The 23,958-nt window shown below is 32.0% G+C and overlaps 1 protein-coding gene across 4 annotated transcripts in view; it reads left to right on the forward strand.

Annotated features, from left to right (window-relative positions):
* The first annotated feature begins 15,927 nt into the window (after positions 1-15,927).
* Positions 15,928-23,958, forward strand: part of LOC129916985 (ankyrin repeat domain-containing protein 50) — a 67,816-nt gene continuing 59,785 nt past the window's right edge. For 3 of the 4 annotated variants that reach the window (XM_055997282.1, XM_055997285.1, XM_055997283.1), the window contains exon 1: positions 15,928-16,750. The gene's annotated coding sequence lies outside the window, so the exon portion shown is untranslated. The remainder of the gene's footprint in view (positions 16,751-23,958) is intronic. The other variant, XM_055997284.1, reaches the window with a different exon arrangement.

A 23,958-nucleotide genomic window follows, 5' to 3' on the forward strand; every position in this document is an offset into this window, starting at 1 on the left:
CTTTAATGCACAATTTTAATGTACATATATGTAATATTGCATTTAATGTTTTTCTTTTAATATTTTTTTTTAGTATATAAATTTAATATTAAGATGTAATGTAACGTAAGTATTTAACGAATTAAATAAATATAAGAATGCGATGTGAATAAAGCCGTATAGATCGAACCCCAGACATTGGTTATTGCATTCTTTTGTGTGCTGTAAAAAACAAAATTTAAGTTTAAATGCTTATTCTGACCGCTATTTTGTAAAAAAAAAATGTTGCGACGCACATAGGGGTATTTACCTTCATGAGAATTTTTTTTGCTTAATGAAGTTGTACTTGACTAAAACCACTAATTAACAGTAATAGAGCTTTTTTCTAATGAATTTAGGTATAAAAAAAAATTTTGGATACACTGAAAAAAAAATAGTGAATTCTGATATTTTTCAATATCAATAAATATTTGATAGTTAAAATGTCACGGTTATATTTGTTTAATTGATAATAAAATATCAATTCGTCAAAAAAAATTTTTTTTAATTAAAACTGTCAATAGTTTTCACAAAACTAGGTTCACATAAAAGACGATGAAAGCTTCAAGTACAACAAATATATTTTTTAAATAAAGTACACACCTGCAACTGAAACTTCCAAAACAAAAATTTTATGTAAAACAATAGAAACAAAAAAAAATTTACTATTGCCGATGTAATTTTTCACACAAAACAACTGAACCACATTAAAGGATTACAATCAATGACTTTCAACTGATGCTGTGGCTAAATGCATGCATAAAAACAAAACAAAAATACGGGACATTATTCCGTGGGTATTTAAGAGTAGCCAAACAAAAAATCACTTCTCAACTCCACATTTTGCAAAAAAGTTATATGAGCGGGTTTTGGAGTTGAATACCCCTATGTGCGACGTTCATAATAATAATGCGTCATGTTCAGGTTAAAACATCCAACCTTACGTCAAGGTTGGATGTTTTAAGGTGTTAAAAATTAAGGGTTCCGTTTTATATCAAATAGAATTGAAGATTGAATCTGTAAAACATTTATTTCAAAAGTTCCTTTAGTTCCTGAGAAAAAGCTTCTCAAAGTTCAAAATAATGCACAAATTTCAAATGGACTTGTACCATTATTATTCTGATCTCCTCAACTGTCACTTGCCGAAATTCATAACAAGAAAACCACTGTGCGTATGTCACTTTGTTTGTAAGTTTCACCCACTCATTTATATTGATCAAATTTAAGGTACACCCAATTTTATTTTGAATGCATCATTTATAGTGCCATACTAAATTCCGGGGGTTAAGATGCTTTTAAAAAATTTAAGAAAATTAAAAAAAAAAATATAGTACGCATACACCATAGTGTACGAATATATTTCCTATTTTCATTTGGAGCAGATTTTTTTTCTGACACAATGAGTGTGTACTAGAAATAAAATGCACGACTGGGTCGCACGAACTTGCTCTTAGAAATAAAGTTGCTTTAATTTTTAAGACTTTCATATAGAAATTTGGAAAAAAAAATAAAATTCGTTTTTTAAAAAAATAAAATAAAATCTGAAATCAAATTGCCCTCCAAAACAAGTATGCAGTTTTGATTGATATGTTAAGATGCATTTTTAGAAAAAAAATTTTCAAAATCTTTAGAGCCGTTTTTAAAAAACTAATTTTTTGGAAAAATATTTTAAAATAAAATTGGTATGCCATTTTGTAGAAATCACTAATCAACATCTAAAAACAAAATTTCAAAAAAATTCAATGTCCCGTTTTCGAAAATTTGATTTTTCAAAAAAAAAGAACACCTGAAAACTTACCTAAGAATTTTTCTTACTATGTCTGGGGTGCTCGCCGCCCATGGATTCTAGGTTTAAGGGCTTTAAGGCAATTAAATCGCAATTTCTTAGTCAAAATTGAATAACAAATAATAATGTAATTCCAAAAGATAAATCGATGATAAGAAAAGGCAAATACGAAAGAACTGCTTGCGCAAGTATTCTTTCATTGTTTTTCATTAAAATAAAACAATTTTACTGCCTTAAGGCCCTTAAAGCTAGAATCCATGGGCGGCGAGCACCCCAGACATAGTAAGACAAATTTTCAGGTAAGTTTTCAGGTGTTATCAATGAAAAAAGTTGATCAAATCAGGGTTAATCCAATACTGTATCACTTTATTGTATCCTTATTTAAGTCTGAATGTTTAAAAAATAATTGGCGAATGGTTAATGTTTCATAAATTAATTTATCAACAAGTCCAGCCTCGTAAAAACAGAAAATAAAGAGGTTTTTTTTAGAAAAAAGTAGTTTTGGTTTTTTGTTAATTTCTCGAAAATGACAAGATATTTTTGAATTTGGTTTTCTGTTTTTGTTTAAAAATAAATAAAAATTTCAAAAACTAAATTAGTACTTACTTACATAAAATTTTGAAAAAATTAGTTTGAAATTTTTGTTTTTAATTTTTTTTTCAAAATTTTGAATTTAAAAAACTGTGCTATAAAATGGCTTTGTTTAAAATTTTTGTAAAAGACTAGGGTTTTGGCTTTACAAAAAGGTATAGCACATTATTGTAAGTACAACCGTTGATTTTTAATAATTTTTTTTCCAAAATAAGTCAATTTTTTTTTTAAATTGCCCCTCCCGGCTAAACGAGGGGGAATAGACCCCCCCCCCTCGCATACGATTTTTTTCTTGTCTCGACCTAACCTACACGCTCTAGCTTTTTGGCACATTACTCCTGAATCACCCTGTATAGTACCTATGTCGCAAGTAAAAAGATAAAACAGAAAAAAAAGTTGCCTTTAATCCAAGGTAAAAATTTGACGAATAATTTTTGTACGATCCAATATGATAAGGACTTTTCAAATTATTGTCTGCTGTCATTATATTCCTGCTTAAGAAAGCAAAAGTGTAATGGAAATTCTTATCTATAGTAACAAATCCAATTCAATATTTTTAAAGTTTTATAGAACACCATCATTTCTTCAAAACCCTGTTAGCATAGAAATTATGTATGTTCATAGAAAAGATACCTATTCAATCACATCAAAGCTTGCGAACTTATAAACTTAAATTGAATAAACAAAGTGAAAAATATTATCTATCGATTCAAAAAAAATAAAATATCCTCAAGATCATCTTACATCAATAAAGTGCCAGAGCCCACCCACTGGCCCCAATGACAAACAGAAACATGAAAATAGCGGTATTGAGCACGCAAGTCGGTGGCGTGGGCAGTGAGAAAAAAAGATAAACCTTGTGTATAGCACGCGTTGGATGACAGGATATAAAGATAATCAGTAGCTTATAACACCGAAGCACAGCAAGGACACCAACAATATTATAAAAAAAGCAAAAAATATATAGTATAACACCAACAGGCGACTTGAAAACCTGTTCAAATTTATTTTTGATACGAAAAAACTAATTAAGGTCACACGAAAGCGATGTTCTTAAGGGTGAACGATTCGACACGACATCATCAGTGAAAATTAATGGGTTCGATCTGGGCTTGGCCATGTTGCTTCCTCAATGTGGTTTGGTATGGTGTGTGTGTGTGTGTGTGTGTGTCTCTTTCTCTCTATCCATCCGCCTGAATTCCTGTTTGCCAGCACCAGGCCCCAGCACCATGTGGCACACGACAAAAAAAAAAAGCTGATTTAGTTTCTTGTCAATATTATTTATCGAGTGGCTGTGTATAGTGTGTGTTAAGTGTAATCTATAAAAAGTGTACGTTTGTGTGTGCGTTGCTTTTGGATTGAAAATGAGGTTGTTTTTTTGGTTTTGAGATTTTGTTTAAAGTCCATGGATAGGATATGCTTATTTTTTAACATTATTAGGCAAATTGGGCGAAAAGTTTGCCAATTAGTAGTTAGTCATTTCGTAATCTGGCTGATGTTTGATCAGTGAAAACTTATTTATTAACTAAGTCAAGTACTTTGGTGTAATGAGAGAATTTAAAAGAAACTTATCGCTACAACCGGATATTGATATTTGTCTTATTGGTGTATGAAAATAGCTGATACTTGCCTATACATTTCTCTCTGATTACCTATTGGTTTATTTTTGTTACTTATTTAAGCTGAGTATTGCTACAGTGTGGAATCGCAAATAAAAAAAATTTTCACTATGGCGTATGCGTACTTTTTTATTTTAATAAAAATAAATACATTTCTGGCTTGCTTCTAGGACTGCCAGATAAAATATTATTAATGTCGGGACAACTTGTCTTAAAAGTCGGGACAAATCGGGACATCAAACCAACTTATTTCCTACATTTTTGTGGATGGTAAAAATTTGACATTTTTTGACAGTTTTCTAATTTTTAATGCGGACTTACAAAACAATGGAGTGTGAATGAATTAAGGTGAGCAATAACAAAAGTTACCGTGCTTACAAAACATCAAGACAAGACAAAATGTTTCAAAAACATGTTTTGTAAAATTGGACCGGTAGTGTTACTTTTCATTTATACACAAAACAATACCATATCATCAACAGCGATTCATTACGCACACGGAAAAAACAGACCACATAGAATTAAGCGGATCGCACCTTAATTTAAGTGGTAAGATGACTTTCACCTTAAATTAAGGTGACAAGTCACATTAATTTCTTGAATGCGCAAATTACTACTTACTTACTAGGCTAGTGCCTTACCACTGTGCTATATCACTCTTGGAAATGAGTATGATAAACTGCAAGTAAAGCTAAAGTGTGACTATAATTTAAAATTTTTTATTTTTGGTCGGTTTTTTTAAGATGAACATTCACATTAAATTGAACCGAGTTAAAGTGGAATCACCTTATTTTAGGGTGGTGAAATTTAATGTGCGCATCATCTTATTTTAAGGTGACACTTTTTTCTCCGTGCAGTCACATTTTTTTCTTGCTGGAAGCTTTCAAACGAAGACGAATTAAGAAAAGAAATTTCGGGACATTTTGTAAATCGGGACAGATATCGGGACAGGACCCTATAAAAGAGCAATCCGCTAACACCTTCACTCATTTTGGTGTTTGTGGTACCTAATTTATTTGCAAGAATGGAAGTGACCTACAATTAACCGTCAAATCAAAACGATTAGACAGATATGCACTTTTTCATGACGTTCCCCTGAGAAAAATGTTTCATGTGGTGGAGGCTGGTATTCGAACCCAAATCTCTGACAACAGGGTCTATAGCCTCACGGGTTCTCATAACATTTTTTTTAAATCCTTTATACAGGGTGTCCTAAAAGTAATGGATCAAACAAAGTATGCTGATAGGGGATCTTAAGGGCTCTCAGAATTTGGTAACTTGTTCATCCCAAATCCTTACGGTTTTCGATTTAATGCAATTCTTGTGAAATTTCGAAAAATCCCTACTTTGCAACAGTATTTTGCTTCCTGCTCCCATTATTGATTTTTGGTATTTACAATTCTTTTACTAAAACATTGCCAAATAATTAGGAACAATTAAATAATCAAAACATTTTGTATTTCATACGCCATTTCGCTGCAAATTAGCTAACAGTTTCAAGTTTTATAAAAAGTCAATTTCTAACTTTTATTTGAGAGCAACACCGTTAAAAAAATTTGTAAGGTGTGAGAATGGTTTATTATTTTAAAAAGTTGCCCTGTTATTGTTGTTTTCAAAAAAGTATAAAAGTTCCCAAAGTTGCAGTTAGATCGCAATATATTACAATTTGAATTCAACAAAACAGGGTTCTTCAGAGCAAAAATACAAACAAAAATAAATTGCACGACTGGGGTCGCACGTACTTGCTCTTATGCTTAAAGTAACTATAATGTTAAAGCTTTTTATTCAAGAAATTTAAAATTTGATATTTTGAAGAAATTTCATAAGTAGTATAAAAAAATTAAATCTGTTTTTATAATTAATTAAACTCCGTTTTAAATTATCTTAAAGTAAAAAACAAATATGCCATTTTATTTCTCGTATAAAAAGGTATTTTTAGAAAAAAAATTTCGAAAATTGTAGGAGCCGTTTTTTAAAAAAATAATTTTTTGTATATAAAATTTTTTTAACATTTTTCAAAAAAAAAGTTGGTATGCCATTGTGAAGAAATAATTAATTTACACATAAAAATTAAATTTCAAAATTTTTCATTGATCCGTTTTCAAAAAATTGATTTTTCAAAAAAAATTTTTGAAATATTTTTTAAAAAACCAAAAATGCGTTTTTTGAAAATTTTCTAAAATTTTAATATTATCTTTACTTACACACTTTTGTATAAAAATTTTCATTTAAATCGGGTTAATGTTGTACGAGATATTCAGAAACGAAAAAAACCGTTCTATGACAGGTACCGTTAATAACGGTACAAAAAATATTTTTTTTATTTAAAAAGTTGCCCCTTATGTGTAGTACTACACACAAAAATTTTAATCAAAATCGTTAGAGCCGTTTTTGAAAAAAATTAACTTTTCTATTTCCCTTATATGGCAGGTACCGTTAGTTTTGGTCTTAAAAAAAAAATTTCAATTTCCCCTCTAGGGAATCACCAAAAACTGCTAACTACCAAGTTTGAAGAAAATCACTTCACTCGTTTAGGCTGCAGCTCCAGATAGAGACAGACACACAGACAGACAGACAGACAGACAGACAGAATTGCCGGACCCACTTTTTTGGCATTCTCCATCATCGTAATGTCATGTAAAATTGTTATCTCGAGTTCGATTTTTTTTACGAATCCTAAACTTGCCCTATAGTACCTATATCGCAAGTAATAGAGGCTTTTGTTCAAAGAAAAATAAACAAATAACAGTTCGAGAAAATGTGTTTATTTTGAGTCAAATTTTCTCAAGTGGGCCACCTAAAACCGATTTCTCGAATTTGATGCTTTTTTTTTTGCATATATTGAAAGATTTGTATGTTAAAAATAATATTCCAAAGTATTTTTGAAAAATTTCAATTTTGTTAAAAGTTATAAACAAATGAAATTTTTCACGTCTTTTTGTTAAAATGGCTTTATCTCAGTAATGAAATCATAAAAATAAATAAAATTTGGTACACATATTACCAATTGTACACCCAACAATTCACTAAAAAAAAATTATTTATAAATAATTGATTTTGTTATAAACAATTGCATTTTTTACTAACTTCTGGAGTATGTAGGAAAACCATTTTTCTTATATTCGATTTGAAATTTTATAAGCTTTCATTATCTGAAATTTTAGTGCAATTCATAAGAAAAAAGTTATGCATGTTTAAACTTTGCCGCATATTTATTTTTAATAGCACTTGTCAACAAAATTGAACTTTTTTTCTGCCACAAGAACCAAAATATACTTTTCTAGTGGTTTTTGAGGTGTTGAACTCGAATCCGAAGTCAGAAAAATGTGATTGGCCTCCGTTTTTGAAATATTACCGTTATAAAAAGCAAAAAAGCGTAATTTTGGCTAATTTCAAGGTTATGTTTTTATGTGGTATAATTCATTAAAAACAAATTTGTAACGGTGTCTATGAGAACATATTTTATTCTTCCAAAAACTGTTTAAATCTTTTCGATATCTTTTTTATTGGCCGAGATATTAAGTAAGAGATAATTAAGTAAGTCTTTGGCTCAAAAACACACGAAAAACCACTAGAAAAGTATATTTTGGTTCTTGTGGCAGAAAAAAAGTTCAATTTTGTTGGCAAGTGCTATTAAAAATAAATATGCGGCAAAGTTTAAACATGCATAACTTTTTTTCTTATGAATTGCACTAAAATTTCAGATAATGAAAGCTTATAAAATTTCAAATCGAATATAAGAAAAATGGTTTTCCTACATACTCCAGAAGTTAGTAAAAAATGCAATTGTTTATAACAAAATCAATTATTTATAAATAATTTTTTTTAAGTTAATTGTTGGGTGTACAATTGGTAATATGTGTACCAAATTTTATTTATTTTTATGATTTCATTACTGAGATATAGCCATTTTAACAAAAAGACGTGAAAAATTTCATTTGTTTATAACTTTTAACAAAATTGAAATTTTTCAAAAATACTTTGGAATATTATTTTTAACATATGTACAAATCTTTCAATATATGCAAAAAAAAAAGCATCAAATTCGAGAAGTCGGTTTTAGGTGGCCCACTTGAGAAAATTTGACTCAAAATAAACACATTTTCTCGAACTGTTATTTGTTTATTTTTCTTTGAACAAAAGCCTCTATTTTTGTTTGTATTTTTGCTCTGAAGAACCCTGTTTTGTTGAATTCAAATTGTAATATATTGCGATCTAACTGCAACTTTGGGAACTTTTATACTTTTTTGAAAACAACAATAACAGGGCAACTTTTTAAAATAATAAACCTCAAAACCTCTCAAAAAAAAAGTAAGAAACTGATTTTTTATAAAACTTGAAACTGTTAGTTAATTTGCAGCGAAATGGCGTATGGAATAAAAAATATTTTGATTAATTAATTGTTCCTAATTATTTGGCAATGTTTTTGTAAAAGAATTTAAAAAAACAAAAATCAATAACGGGCGTAGGAAGTAAAATACTGTTGCAAAGTAGGGATTTTTCGAAATTTCACAAGAATTGCATTAAATCGAAAACCGTAAGGATTTGGGATGAACAAGTTACCAAATTCTGAGAGCCCTTAAGATCCTCTATCAGCATACTTCGTTTGATCCATTACTTTGGGACACCCTCTATAGACCATTAAAATGGAGAAATGAAAATTGGGGTGGGGATTTTTCGTTTTTTTTTTTTTTTTTTTTTGATTAACTGAAGATTAAGTCTTAGAATAAGTTATTTCATCCATCGTAAAACTTTTTGCGAGTTTTTTTTTTTTTTTTTACAGGGCTTCCGAAATTTAAAATAGCATTTACCTAAACTAAAATCACTCTAATAGTTATAGGTTGTTAAAAGAAGAGGAATCATCTGACTTTTTGACCGCCAGTCTTAAAGATTATTGATATCGTAACTTAAAGATAGTTTTCCAGCTAGTCTTTTTTAATCAGCTATAAATGACTTCTTAAGGTGCTTACACCAATTCATTTGTTTAATTTGGTGGGAAGACAATCATTCCAATCAATAAAGTTTCATGTACTGGGTGTACCTTAAACTTGATCAATATAAAAGCTTTCTTAAGAGCTCATATCGCTGATTTTTATTCAGGTCTCCTTGTTGAAAATTTTCCATAAACGACAGTTTGAGCATAAGCACATCACATTCAAAACCAGCGATTACTACCTTCTTGATTCAACCACAAAATAATGGCCACTTTGGTGGCGCTAAATTCATCCACTCCAGGTGAGTCCCAGTATAACTATCCTAAAAACAGTTAACCTACGTAGAAAAATATAATTTTTTTACCGAAAACCATCAAGTTATCCAATCATAACACGAGAGGAATGTAGGTTTACCGCATTACATAACTCTTTTTCAATATTAAAATTTCTATGGAAAACCTTTATCCCATTATCATATTGACAAATGCATATTTAAAAAGCTTTAATTTGGTTTCGTACCTAGAGAATATAAAGACTATTTCCATACTTTCATCTGTGACTAAATTTTTTCCAATACACAGAGAAAAAAAACCCTTTCCAAAAAACCTTAATCTGCAATTTAAATGGAATTCACTATATTTTATCTCCTGCTAGCTGGCGAATGCCTCCCTCTCTCAAAAAATACCATAATAGTTCGACATCAAATTCCGCCAGCCACTATTTTTCCACTGACATCAGAGGAACACGCTTTGCCAGAATACACAAGTATCTACTTTCATTGCTGTTCGTCCGCGTCGAACATTGCAATTGCGGCTTGTATTCAATTTGATTTAAACGCAATAAAAGTGAACAAAGCTTTTTTGCTGCTACCAGTCACAACCACGCCGCGCCGCCATCACCAACTACCATCCAGGACAACGCAAGTAATCAGCCAACTTCAGGCTCTAGGATTATTTCATCCCGATGGGGATACACAAGTACAAACAGAGCAATACAATGACACAAAAACACAAAAAAATTAAAAAAAAAAATGGCGCCCAAATCGAATCCACACAATTTTGGAAACCTTTGCCCTGTCCTGTGCGAGAGCCGAAGCCGGGTTCACTCACAATAAATAATTGTGGCATGACAATCACGTATTAAAAAGCCAAAATGGCCGGTGGCACGTTTTCATTTTCAATATGCTCCGCTCACAAACTGAAATACAAACCGATACCTTCCCTCGGCTCTGACTCACGCGGTGATGTCCACGCGTGCCGCTGCTACCCTCTGTCGATGTCCTTCCAATGTGAAACTATCAATCTGGCTGGGATAGAAACACATCAGACCCAACACCAACCAACGCCAGATGCCTGCTGAGCTTTGGACCTTTGGTTCTCATGCAAAGTAGCAACAGCTCTACAACCAATAACAAGGTCAATTCTGTTGGTCTTAAGTCCACCTACACCCGCCCGTCGTCGTTGTTATCCAGGCCCGGAATGGGAGTGGGTAGGATGAGGGTATTGAAAAATTAAAGTGATTCCATATCCAGCGAGTGGACCAGGCGAAAGGGGTTTGGCAAAAGCATTTAAGACCAAAATGAAGGGACGACCCTGTTGTCGTGCTAGGGGGTAATGGGGTAATGGTGAACCTGAAGCCGGAGGCATGCCCACAAACTATTACCGACCTATGGAGCGATATTCAAAAGTCCGATAAAATTTTATGACACCATAAATTTTCGAGTAATTTTCCTTTCTTTTTTTTCTGCGTTGTTTTTGCTTTTTTTGAGTTCACATGCCTGTGCCTATATAGGCTTTGAAGGTTTTAGCGACCTTTTTTTTTCTGTGTTGCTTGGCGTAGTTATAGTCATTGTGTACGCGGAGTTGTGAAACAAGGAGGCGTCGTTGGGCCTGGCAGCTGTTAAGCTTTTAAGTGAATAACAATTAGGCAAGAGTATATATATATTGAGAGAGTATCAGAGAATTATAATAGCAAGTCTATAGAGAGTGATGCAAAAGTACTTCAACGAAGGGAGTGGATGAAGTAGGGGAGGGAGTGAGGGGCGTATGAATTCGTGTGTAAGCTGATTCTGATTTAGTAGGCAGATTTTACTGATACACTCCCCTCACAACAGGTTGTTTTATTTAGTTTTTTTTTTTATGTATATTTTTTTGTTGTTTTTGTTGAGTTTTTAATGAAGACATTATTAAGTTAATTATTTTAGTTGTATAAGCAATTAAGAGGCAACAGTGTTTGGTATACTTTGGCAATTATTTGGTATTAGAGAGATGGAAAGACTTCGTTCAGACGACGTATCAATTCCATGGGCATTTTTAATGACAATTAAAAAGGATGATAACGATGATTTTAGGAAGAGTGAATTGCGGGTTTTGGTTTGAAAACTTAGAAATTGGAATTTTATTTAAATATTGATGAGTAGAGAATTGATGGAATCAACGTAATAATTGTAGATGTATAATACACTTAAGTGATGTTTTGTTTAATTAACACATTTTGAAATGAGGACTTTGGGACCAATTGGTTTTAAGGTATTCCATTCGAAATATTGAATTTGTGAATATCGATTTGTGGGTGTTACTTAAAATTTCATGACTAACGCAATGTTCAGGTCCCACAGCTTGAAGACGAAACGGTTGGAATGATATTGTGAAAAAATGAGATTTATTAAAAATCTGCGACTCAAATCTGCAATTCACCCAAGTAACAATTAAGCTTTCATAAGGGTCAATGCAAGCTATTTTTTGGCTTTCATAACAAGAAGGACAGGTCTTATGCAAATCATTTTGGCGCATTTTACCGAAATTGCATAGGACTTTCCTTCACAGGTAATCCACAAGCTAATAGCTTGTGACAAACAGCTTAAAATGGCCTTACGGAGGTCTTCCTGCAGAGGGTTTATCTAATGCACAAACCTGATTACTTGCGTAGAATGTTATAATAAGGCCTTATAGAAGTTGTTGAAGGTGTTGTAGAAAATGTTGAATTTATGCATAAAAAAAAAGAATTTATTGAATTTTATTTCATTTTTTTTATTTTCTTTTGATTTTTTCTGTTTTGCATTTTTTACATATTATTTTGTTTATTTTAATTTTTTCCTATTTTGTTTCTTTTCCTTTTTTGGAAATTCCACTGCTTTTTCTGTTGTTCTGAAATGATGAGAATATTATTTTAATTGAAAAAGAACACATTTTTTTATTTTCATCACATGGCCCGGCCAGGAATCGATCCTACGTACCTCTGCATACCAAGCCAGCACCTACCAGTAGACCATACTCGAATATTAAAGATGAGTGGAAAAAGGGAGCTAATTGAAACCTCACATAAAAATGCAATGTTTTTTTTCTAAAGCGTTACAAACATTGCATATCTGCAGGATAAAAGCTTTGCATACTTACTGGTGAAAAACATTGCATACTTATGAGATGAAAGCATTGCATACTTAAAAGAACCTCTTGGAACAGGTCTTATGAAAACCTTCTGTCACTTGAAAATACAAGGCTTCTTTAGAACCGTTCGAACGGTTCAAACAGGTCTTATAAAGGTCTTCTTTAACTGATATTTACAAGGCTTCTTTTTAAAACTTCTAGATAGCCTTAAGGAGACCTTCTTTCTTTCCAAAATGGATGACTTGCGTAAGTAAGCCTTAAACTAAACGTATACAAACTATAGCTTGTGGAATCGAACAAAATGGACCTTATGCAATTAAAATTGTTACCCAAGTAACAATTTTACTTGCATAAGGTCCATTTTCTTCGATTCGGCAAGCTATAGTTTGTATAAGTTTAGTTTAAGGCTTACTTACGCAAATCATCCATTTTGGAAACAAAGGAGGTCTCTTTAAGGCTATCTGGAAGTGTTTAGAAGAAGCCTTGTAAATATAAGTTAAAGAAGACCTTCATAAGACCTGTTTGAACCGTTTTAAAGAAGCCTTCTATTTTCAAGTGACAGAAGGCTTTCATAAGACCTGTTCCAAGAGGTTCTTGTAAGTATGCAATGTTTTCATCTCTCAAGTATGCAATGTTTTTCACCAATAAGTATGCAAAGCTTTTATCCTGCAAAAAACATTGCATTTTTATGTGAGGTTTCAATTAGCTCCCTTTTTGTCACTCATCTTTAATATTCGAGTATGGTCTACTGGTAAGGTGCTGGCTTGGTATGCAGAGGTACGTGGGATCGATTCCTGGCGGGGCCATTTGTGAAATAAAAAAATGTGTTCTTTTTTAATTAAAATAAAATTCTTCCCATTTCAGAACGACAGGAAAAGCATTGACATGGCCAAAAAAGAAGAAAAAACAAAACAGAAAAAAATTAAAAGAAAAAAAAAATATCAATAAAATCTTTTTTTTTATTCATAAATTCAACATCTTATAACAACCTCCATAAGGCCTTATTATAACATCCAATGCAAATGATAGTTTCCTTAGCGAAGCTATAGTTTCCCTAAAATGTTTCATTGTTTTGTAAAAAGGCCTGCATAAGGTCGTTTTACGCTGTTCGTCACAAGCTATTAGCTTGTGGATTGCCTGTGGAGGAAGGTCTTGGGGAAATTCGGTAATGTGCTCCAAAAAGATTTGCATAAGACTTGTCCTTCTTCTTAAACAAGTCAAATAATAGCTTGCATTGACCCTTATGAAAACTAAATTGTTACTTGGGTACTTTGGCAAATCTGTGTCTGAAATCTGCGACTCGAATCTGCGACTCAAATCTGCGACTCAAATCTGCGACTCTAATCAGCGACTCAAGTCTGAGACTCAAAATCTGCGACTCAAGATTTGTCAAGATTCGTCCTTCTAAAAAATGATTTGTAGGACTTTAATAGCTGCGTTCCTTTGGAAATATTTATCTACTTTTTAGTACTTAAAACTACTTTGATCTACTTTGCTATACTTAAAAAGTAGTTCAAAGCAGCTTTAAGTACTAAAAAGTAGATAAATATTTCCAAAGGAACGCAGCTAATATTGTAATGTGTTACTTCCGGGTTCACAATAAAACTTATTTCGTTTATATTTCGAGATTCAAGAATGTCTTCGAAGGTTCTCGTCTTTGCTTCACGAAACTTCCTTTCCAATAGGGGCGCTTCATATTTCCAGTCCAGTGGGATATTTTGGGATATTCAGCCTTCAAGGGATATTTTCAGCAGTCGAATTTCTTAGGGATGTGTTCAGAGGGTAGTTTCTTAATTATTAAAGGTGATCTCACATTTCTACCTTTGGTGTAGTAGGTAGTGTGTTCAGACATTTAACTTAAAAAGAAGTTCTGAAATTCGTTACAATACTATCCTGGCATTAATATTAAGTCCATTTGAATTTGGTTTTCTACAGGTGGCTCCATTATTTTACAACTGACAAAAAAAGAAAGTACTCGGTCATAAAACGAATTTCTGACCATATCAATAGTTCTTCCTTTAAGGCTATGAAAACAATTTATAAAAGTTTTAAAAAGTTATTTGTATTAAAAATGTTTCAATATTGATAAAAAAAGCAGATAGTTGAAATTCGCAACAATACTTAAAGAAAAAGGACTATTAACACGAGACGAAAAATCATTCTTTATTCGGTACTTTCTATTTTTGTCAGTTGTAAAGCCTCACCTTATTAAACCAAATTTAAATGGACTTAATATTAATGCTAGGATAATATTAAAGTCCCTCAAATCATTTTTTTGAAAAGGACACTGCCCCGTTTCTCAGAAATTATGGATAAAAACGTTTAAAGAGAGCCATAGTTTAAAAAAAAAACTAAGTTGGCAATCTTGTTCCTACTGCTTTAAATGCAACGGTAAATGTGTGAAATCAACTAAAATGGACCGTGTATAAATATAGAAAGTTGTATCAAAAGAAAGAGACGTCAAATGATGGAATCCAAGCCCCTTGGGATAACGTTTCATCAGATCTGTTGAAATTTCTTTATTATTCTTTAAATAGTCGTTTTTTTTTTTGACAAATAGGGGGCGCTCGAAGCTTTAAAATTATTTGTTTAAGCCTAGTATGCAAATAAAGCGAAACAAAATTTTCCATACAAAATTTCGTTAACGAAATATTGAACAAAATTAACTTACTTTCTGATGTTTTTTCTTGATTTTTTTTATTTTTAGTTTTATTATTTTTACTTTGCTATAATACCCGATAGTATTTTTTTGTTAACATGTTCGTTGTTGACTTTGGAGACTTAAAAACTTTTAGTTTCGCGCAGCTGAAGTGAAGGCTTTACGCAGTAAATAATGAAATGTATATGGAACACTTAAGAGTTTTTAAAAATAAAAAATTGTTTAAATTTTAAATTAATTTCTCATGTGAAAAATATATTTCAATACAATAGTAGGTATTTATTTCAGAACAGTACAATTAAAAAATGTCATTTTCCATCCCTGGTATACGCTTTTTATTTTTGTTTCAATTTTATTCCTACCTGCGAATTTGTCTCGGCCATTTTAAACGGTTATTCTGTGTTTCCTTCCGGATTTTGTATATCACAATCACGCATCGAGTCGTTTGAATTCTTTACAACAACCATGAGTAGTCGTGCATACGTATCCTTAATATTCGAATTATCCCATACAATGATTTTCTTCGAAATTCTAGTAGCAAATACACAATCCATTTATATGTATAATCTTTCAAATAGAATTCCAGATGTCACCTAAATAGATTGAAAGAAATATCAACGAAAATTTAACGATAATCTTCAAATGTGCAAAAGAGAAGGGAACTAAAACAAAAAAATATATTTACTTCTTTTCTCTCTCTACACTATTGTGAATGATCCAATTAACTAGCGTTCTTATATCCCCATTGTTGAAGTAATAACTTCGGGTGTCGGCTGTCACATAATCTAATAAAACTTTTCATCCAATAAATCAACAAAAACAAGTCAAAAACATTCTTTAGTGTTTATAGATGTGTTTTAAATAAAATTCTTGTAACTTTTCATTGATTATCTTGTTAAATTTTCAAAATAAAACTAACTTGTGTGTGTGTGTTTTTGTTTGATGCATTTTTATTTTCAGTGCAAGTTGATGTGAAAGAAAAAAAACACACATCTAAATCTGTTTATCTCTTTCTAAAATAAATTAAGTCGTACTGCTTTAACTTCTTGTGTGTTGTTGTTTTCTTTTTCTCAACAAAAATTTTTGTCTAATTTATCGGTTGATTCTTTATCTCACTCATTCTTTGCATTCAGTCGAGAAACAGATACCGAGACAAGTTGATTGTGAATTTTTTGTGTCTTCTCTTCGCCGTCGTGTGGGTGAAGAATTAAAAAAAGAAAAAAAATTGCATGGTGCAGTGAAAATTAAATACAAATTATGAATTTAATTTGATATATTGTAATAAAATTGATTGAAAATTACTTGAAAAATATACAAAAAGTTACGCTAAAAAAATTCCCTCTGACTTTCGTTAAATTTTTTTTTTCTTGTTCGTCTCAAAAGGATTTTTTTCCTGTCAGGAAGAAGTACAAACGAGATGACGTACTATATTTTTCCGTGTGTCTGAATGAGATGTAAAATCATCGTCGTCGTCTGGAAAAGGGGTTAGACAAACCTCCTCCTTCTCTTTTTCGAATACGAATCGCTTTTGTGTGAAGATTGTGAATACTTCTTTTTTTTCTGTTCTCTTGGTAGTTTTGTTTTTCTTTTTGTTTAATTTTTGATATATTTTTCGCTTTGCCTCGTGTTGAATTCAACCAAATTGCAATTTTTAAGGATTATCTATTCAATTTGGACATAGCTTCCATTCTGACAAAAAAGGATACATCAAAAGCTGGGCGATTCCCAGAGAGTCATCTAATCGACCGGTGAAGACGGTGAGTAATGTCAAAAGCCAACAAAAAAAAAATCAATAAAATAATATAATTTTTTTTGCTTCGAATAAAAGTCCCTTTCCTGTGAATGAAGGGAAGTTTTGAGATTCACTGATCTGTAACAAGTAACACTTATTTTGGGGTTTTTTTCTTCTTTTGCTCGCAAATTATCAAGAAATAGTTTCAGGGAAGAATACAGAAATGATTTTTGATTCCTCTATAAAAATAGTTTGGCAAAAGTTATTACTTTGAATAGCAAAGAGCAGGGGAGTAATATTATGTCTGTTTTGTTGAGGGAAACAATAGAAAAAGAAAAAAAAAAGGAACAGACGCAGTTACCTTCTCTGTTCTTTGCTTAGTTTGCATGGGATAGACTTTGCTTTGCATAGAATAAAAATCGCAGACGCCTTGTCTGGAGTTCTGGGTAGGATGGCTGGGCTGGGGGTGAGTAGTTGTGCACTGCACAAGCACAATGATGGTTGTTTTTGGTTTGGGTGTTGTTGTTGTTGTTAGTCTCCTGTGTCTGATTTGTCATTAAAAAAAAAGAGCATCTGAGTTAATGGCAAACGGCATCATCAGTGAACCCAGACCTAACACCACAAGGAACGGTTTTACGAACGCTCACTTCCAGTCAAGTCAACACAACATCACCATACCCAACTAAAGATGACGATGTCAACCATCAACTATGTATAAATGGCTTGGCGTTGGTAACAAACTAGGGGCGTAATTAGCGCTGTATCCATGAAACAGGGCCGCCGAGATATAGGGCCTTAAAGAGACAGAGCACAAGATGTGCGTACGTAAAAGTTCACTGAAATCTGGTTTACCTAAAATAAAGTAGAAAAGGTGAAAGGCACTATTAAAAGTGAAATTCTTCCGTCCTATCAATATGTTACCAATGTTTGAAAAAGTGCTAGAGCGTGTAGTTGGTGAACAGCTGAAGAGTACATTGGAAACAATAATTTGTTAGTTGATGAACAGTCTGGTTTTCGAAGTAAAAACTCTTGTGAAACAGCGTTCAATTACTTAACCAATTAATGGAGGAAACAATTTTGGGAGTGGAGGTATAACCAAAATGTGAGTAAGCAGTTTTATAGCTCTATGCGTTCTAAAAACGAATTCAAAAGTCTGGTAGCTTTAAATCGCGGCTTTATATTGGTTGAAAAATGTGAGTTTTTTTTTTTTTTGAGACTTTTCTGTTTAATTTTTTGTTTTTTATTAAGAATGCAAAATTCTCCAAGAAAAGAGCTGATATGGTTAGATAAGCTTAAATCTTGATTTCTATTTGTCGTATCACCGAAATTGAGGTATTTAGGCTTAGGAGAAATGACAGCATCATTCCGTATTATTCAGAATGTGACTTTTCGCTTACTACTTAGAAAACTCGCGAAAAACATACAAAGTTGCGATTTTGAATTCGTTATTAGAATGCATTAGGCTATAAAACTGAATACTCACATTTTGGTTATACCTCCATTCAGTGTTGCCGTTTTGCCCCTTTTTTAAGCTCGGGCTCCACTTTTTTAAAAATTAGCAAAATGGCCCCTTTTTATTTATAGCTTAACTTTTTGTTTTAAAAGATAAAAAATTATGGAGAATTATAAAAGATAGAACAGTTGACTTGAATTAAGAACTTAGATCTGGTTTCTGATGTCCAGCATTTAGTCGATTGAATTCCGAGAAAGTTATTGAGGTATTATATTAAATGCTCGAGGCTGGATCTGCGGACAAGGTTCTTGAAACGCGGGTTATTTAAAAATGGTTTGGATGAAATTATGTTTGAAAACTCTTCATAGCAGTGCTTCAGCTGAAAGAGTAGTTTTCAGACTGATACCAGGGATGCCATTCTAGCGACTTTGTCGCTAGATCTAGCGACATTTCAACTTCTTCCGCGACAAAAAATATTTTGATGTCGCTAGATTATTTCTAGCGACTTTTTTAGCGACTTTTGAAGCCAAGCATTTCTGAGTTGTGAAACGTTAATACTATTTTTATTATATAACAGCACAATTAAGTTGATAAAAGAGATACAAAGAAGAAACGCAGTTGCTGTCAGTTCAAAATGCGTTAAGAGCTGTAAGAGATCGATCAATAATTGATTTGGCTTAAAGCTTAGGTTTTCTGATGAAGACATAGAAAAGATCTTAAAGCAGTGGACAAATATTAACTTTGTGCAAAAAAAAGAACTGCATGATAGTGTTAAATTTTGGGGAGAAGTTTCAAAGTACAAAGATGCAGCGGGTGTCAATACTTATCAAGAATTATTTGAGCTAGATGGAACTGTGATGTCACTTCCCCATTCTAATGCTGAAGTTGAGCGCATTTTTAGAACGATGAACCTTGTGAAAAATAAAACCAGAAAAAATTGTCAACAAAAACTTTAAATTCTATTATTCTTATTCGAAATCAGCTTAATTTACTTAAAAAAAAACTGTCATACCTATGAACTACCAGAAATAGTTTTAAAAACAAATGTATTTAAAAATAATGCTGTTGAAGTTCTTGCAACTGAGAATATTGAAGAAATCGATAGTGATTTATTTTACATTTTTTTTCTAGCGACTTCTAGTGACTTTTTGTCTCCAGAATTTTAAGCAATCTAGCGACTTTTAGGGGTTGGCCTAGCGACTTTTCATTTCAGCTTGTGGCAACACTGACTGACACTGATAAAAAATAAGCTTAAGAAAATTTACAAAAATAGATTAATTGTAAACACTAGCAATTCCTTGATGACAGCCCTTGATTCAATTAAACTAGGAAAAGATCATGAAAACTGGGTAAACCAAAGTCCAAATTAGTGTATAAATATCGAAAGTATATTTGCATATACACTGCCGCTCATTTGAATAGGTTCACATTTTAGTTCATCTTACTTTTAGCCTTTCTAGGTATTTAATGCAATGGCACATCTTTTTTATGTATGTAACGAGAGAACATCTTTATGCGCTTAGTTTAGGAGAAAAAAAATTGTCTTGGGGCCTACCGTTCTTCTCACACAGTAGCTAGACCAAATCTAGTCATAAAATCAAGCATATTTTTTGGCTCATCTGAATAGGTTCATAAGCATAAATGTTAATAAATGATGAGTTGCATGGGTCTTTTGGACTCAAAATTGTGTCTGTCAATAAATCTGACTGTGTATAACCTGTAGGGATGAAAACAGGTCGTGAAAAATATTTAGGCTCGGAAAAAATGGGGAAAATAAAAGAAGTCTTTGAATTAGCCCAAAACCAACGATGCATTTAGACAAAAACAAACACAAGTTAAAATTTAGTGAGCAGTTATTTGCGCAATAACCAAGGGTATAGAAACAACGTTAAAAGTCGATGCAACTTAGTCACAACATGGGCCGATAGATGTGCAATGATCAGAACAGCATGACTTTGCGCTAAAAATTAAGCCGGTATAAAATGCAGTTTAACGACGGCAAAACGGGTTGTCAGAAGGGGTAAACATTTGAGGAGAACAAAACTTCGAAAAAATTACCACTTTACAAACCACGAAAAGGAACTCGCTTACAATAAAAAAAAAAACATGTCGTGGGCTCTCTCTCTAGATAAATGGTGTGTTCCTTGATTTAATATGAGCTTTCAAAACAATTGACAGTAAAATATTATTGTTGAAGCTATAGTCATATGGAATAAAAGATACTGAATTAAAGTGGTTTCATTCATAATTAAGTAGAAGGAGCAAAAAGACAAGGTTTGGTGATACGATGTCGGATTCTATTGGTGTAGAATTAGGTGTCCCACAAGGTGCTCTATTAGATGTGGTTCTTATTATGAATAAACGATGTTAAATGTACCCTGAAATACTGTAAAGTTGTGTTATTTGCTGAACAGTTGTTCAAAAATAAATGCAGATAATGTTAACCTTTGGCTAAGAGCAAATAAACCGAGTCTTAATGTAAATAAAACTAAGTGTATGAAGTTAAAGTTTTTTGACCCCATCTCAGTGAACATAAACAATTGCCAAATTGAATATGTTAAGACCATTATAGTTATAATAGACACTAATCTATTTTAACGACAACTTAAAGACCATTTTCCAAGCTAACAATAATTAAAAGCTATCTCAGAACTTTGAGAAAAAGGAACAGTTATCGGACTTATTAAAAATGTTCTTTTCAAGAAGTGGCTACCTTCTGAATATAGTTTACGTAGCAGTAACAGAAACCTTGCATTCGTTTCACCACGTCATACTTAACACTTTAGTTTTTATGCATCCGTAGCACCACGACTATACAACACTATATCTCTTGATATTCGTTGCATTCGCTCAAGATACCCATTTTGGAGGAAGGTTAACAAATTGGCTATTCAATTTTGATGAAATTAATAGCATTTAAAGAATTTTAATTTGAAAGTTTATTGTAATGAATTATTTTGAATTTTGTATTCTTTGGTTTTTTTAGCTAATTTTTTGATACTTTTTTTTACTTTCGCCACTTGTTTGTAGACAACAGATTTTATCTTTAACTATTTCTTTTTATAAAAAATATAAATTATTATTATTTTGGATAGTATACATTTTTTGTGTTTTCTTATTTGGTAAAAAATAGTCGACACACCTAAATTGTATGTTGCAACGAAAGATGCATTAATTTCAGTGTTTGGTTATGCCGTTTTGTGCACTTTTTTTTTTACAAATTAGAGCTTAAACAAGTTGAACATTTTGGTACATGATTGAAAAATTTAAAATGGATTACCTTACCTTACCTTACCAACATTGAAAAAGAACTTTTGTCAAAATACTATTTCCACTCAGAAATTCGCAATGCTAACACAAAAAAGGCAACATCGAAGCGTAATACCACCCATATGACTGACTTTGACCATCATCAAATTCATCATAACAAACCTATTAAATGACCGTTTACTTGGATCTTTTATCTTTAACCATTATAGATTATTCTCATCAGATCGAAAAATGTTCATTTTGTCAAAATACTTATTCCGACCATTGTATGTTTCTTTAATCTTTGAATTTTTATGTCTTTGAATTAAATGAATCATACTTGTTTTTAGTTAAAAGGCTATGACATAGTCTAGGGATAGAGGGCCCTAAAAAAAATTGAATACAGGGCCCCCAAAGTGCTAGCTACGCCACTGCAAAAAACACACAATCGCAACGGAAATGCACTTAAAATGGGAACTCTGCAACTTTGCTTTGCTCTTTTTTTTCATAAAAAACAAAACAAAATTGATACTTCTTTTTTTTGTTTTTCATTTTCAAACTACTGTCAGTTGTGTGTGATTCGTAAATGTGTTGCGTCGTCGACAACGTGGTTATGATTGTGGTCGATGCAGATATCTCTCGCCTCGCTTTTGGACAAGACAACAAACAAACACACACAAATTGGAAAAAGCGAGTGATTCAATTAGGATTTAATCGATATTCAGGTTTTTTTTTGTTGTTGTTGTTATCGTTGATATATTGGACCGGCAGGTTTACCATTCTATTTCTATTTTTTCTTTTTTTTATATATTAGTTTTCATTCAATTCTATCCATAAATGGAAAGACAGACATTTTTGCACTAAACCAAGAGTAGTATATTGGATGGTAAATATTGGTGTTGTTGGTTTTTGGCTAACTGGGTAGTTAGTACTAGTACATATATATACTAGGTGTCTATTTTCAAATGTGTTCCAATTAGGTAGTATTTTTGAATGCAATGGGTGTTTTGAAACTTTTTTGAAGCAATTAAAATAGAGTTGGACTAAAAATAGTTGATGACGGATGATGATTACGATTGATAGAGGATCATAATATTAATAGACTGAAGGCATTAAATAGTTCAGTCAAATTCAGGGGATGAATAAAGTTGTGACGTCAGCTACTTTTAATTTTAAAAAATGGACTGAAAGTTCATTTTACTCTGAAAAAAAATAGATTTATTTTCGATCATCAGAGCCAAGGCAAACATCCTTCTCAAAAAACTCAAACACTAAATTGTTGCCTGCGAGTGAATAGAACTTTCACAAAGAAATGCAATTGTGGGCGTTTTAAGGCATCTCGCACGATTATTGCTAATGTAAACAAAGAATATTGTGTTTCGATGTGTCAAGCACACTTATAAAAAAGGAGACCTAATGATACTGAGTTGTAGAGATGGGTAAGCAAGAAAAAAACACAGACCACCTAACATTTGCTGAAAAAAACATCTGAATAAAAATGAATGAACAAGAACTAACTGCATTGGACCCGATGGTATACTCTCAAAACGATGGTACAAGGAGGTTGCGATTTGATAGTTGGGAGTGCATTATTTTGACATAGAAAAGGCCTATTGGTGAGAGTAGATCACAGAATGGAAATGTTTTCCTATCTAAATATACTGCAGAATACCATGGAGTCATATTTCTCTCCAGTAAAATAATGACCCCAAACATTCATCAAAATTATTAAAAGTTTGGTTTTCGGACGAACAAATCAATGTTTGCACTGGGTCATTTCAAACTCCCAATTTTAACTCCATAGAACATTTTTATGGAATGATCTCAGGGTTAAAACAAGAATCCCAGATGCATGTTACCTAGAAATGCAGTTAAAATGATAAAAACAACAGTGAAAATCAATTTTTGTCAGGTGATTCTTAACAATAATAATCCTTACATCATAAGATTCGTGAGATCTTATAGAAAAGAACGTATTTGTTTATGAAACTCTTTTTGTTTACCGTGAGGTTGTTGGAAGAGTTTTTATTCGATCCGCTTAAAACCGCATGTTTAGTATCTGCTAGCTGATAAGATTTCAAACAGTATAGTAATAATACAAATAAATGGCAATCAATTGTTTTTGAACTAACCATGGCAAATTGCTTCCCACAAAGTAGGTACACAACAATTCTCTACTTGTTAAAAAATCAAACTGTGCTTTTGTGCTCCAATTACTTGTACAAACAAAAAAATTATTATAAGGATACCTAAGTTTCACTTAACCTAGGTCAATAGCCTTTTATACAGATTTTCCTACACACAAAAGAGCAGTTTTCAACATTTTCATTTTTATTTTTTATCGTTCAGACGACAGAAGCAAAAACCAAATATCCTACTTATAGTACTTCTTCTACTTGTACATATGTACCTTCATTGCTTTTGCAACTCCACCACAAGCTACCTTACTTTTATGTGCAAATAATTTTTCTGCTGGTAAATGGTCTCTTTAGTGGCACTCTTTGCGTACCTCTTAAGTTCTCTGTTTTTTT

This window comes from Episyrphus balteatus, chromosome 3 (assembly GCF_945859705.1).
Source record: "Episyrphus balteatus chromosome 3, idEpiBalt1.1, whole genome shotgun sequence".
Classification (NCBI taxonomy): Eukaryota; Metazoa; Arthropoda; class Insecta; order Diptera; family Syrphidae; genus Episyrphus; species Episyrphus balteatus.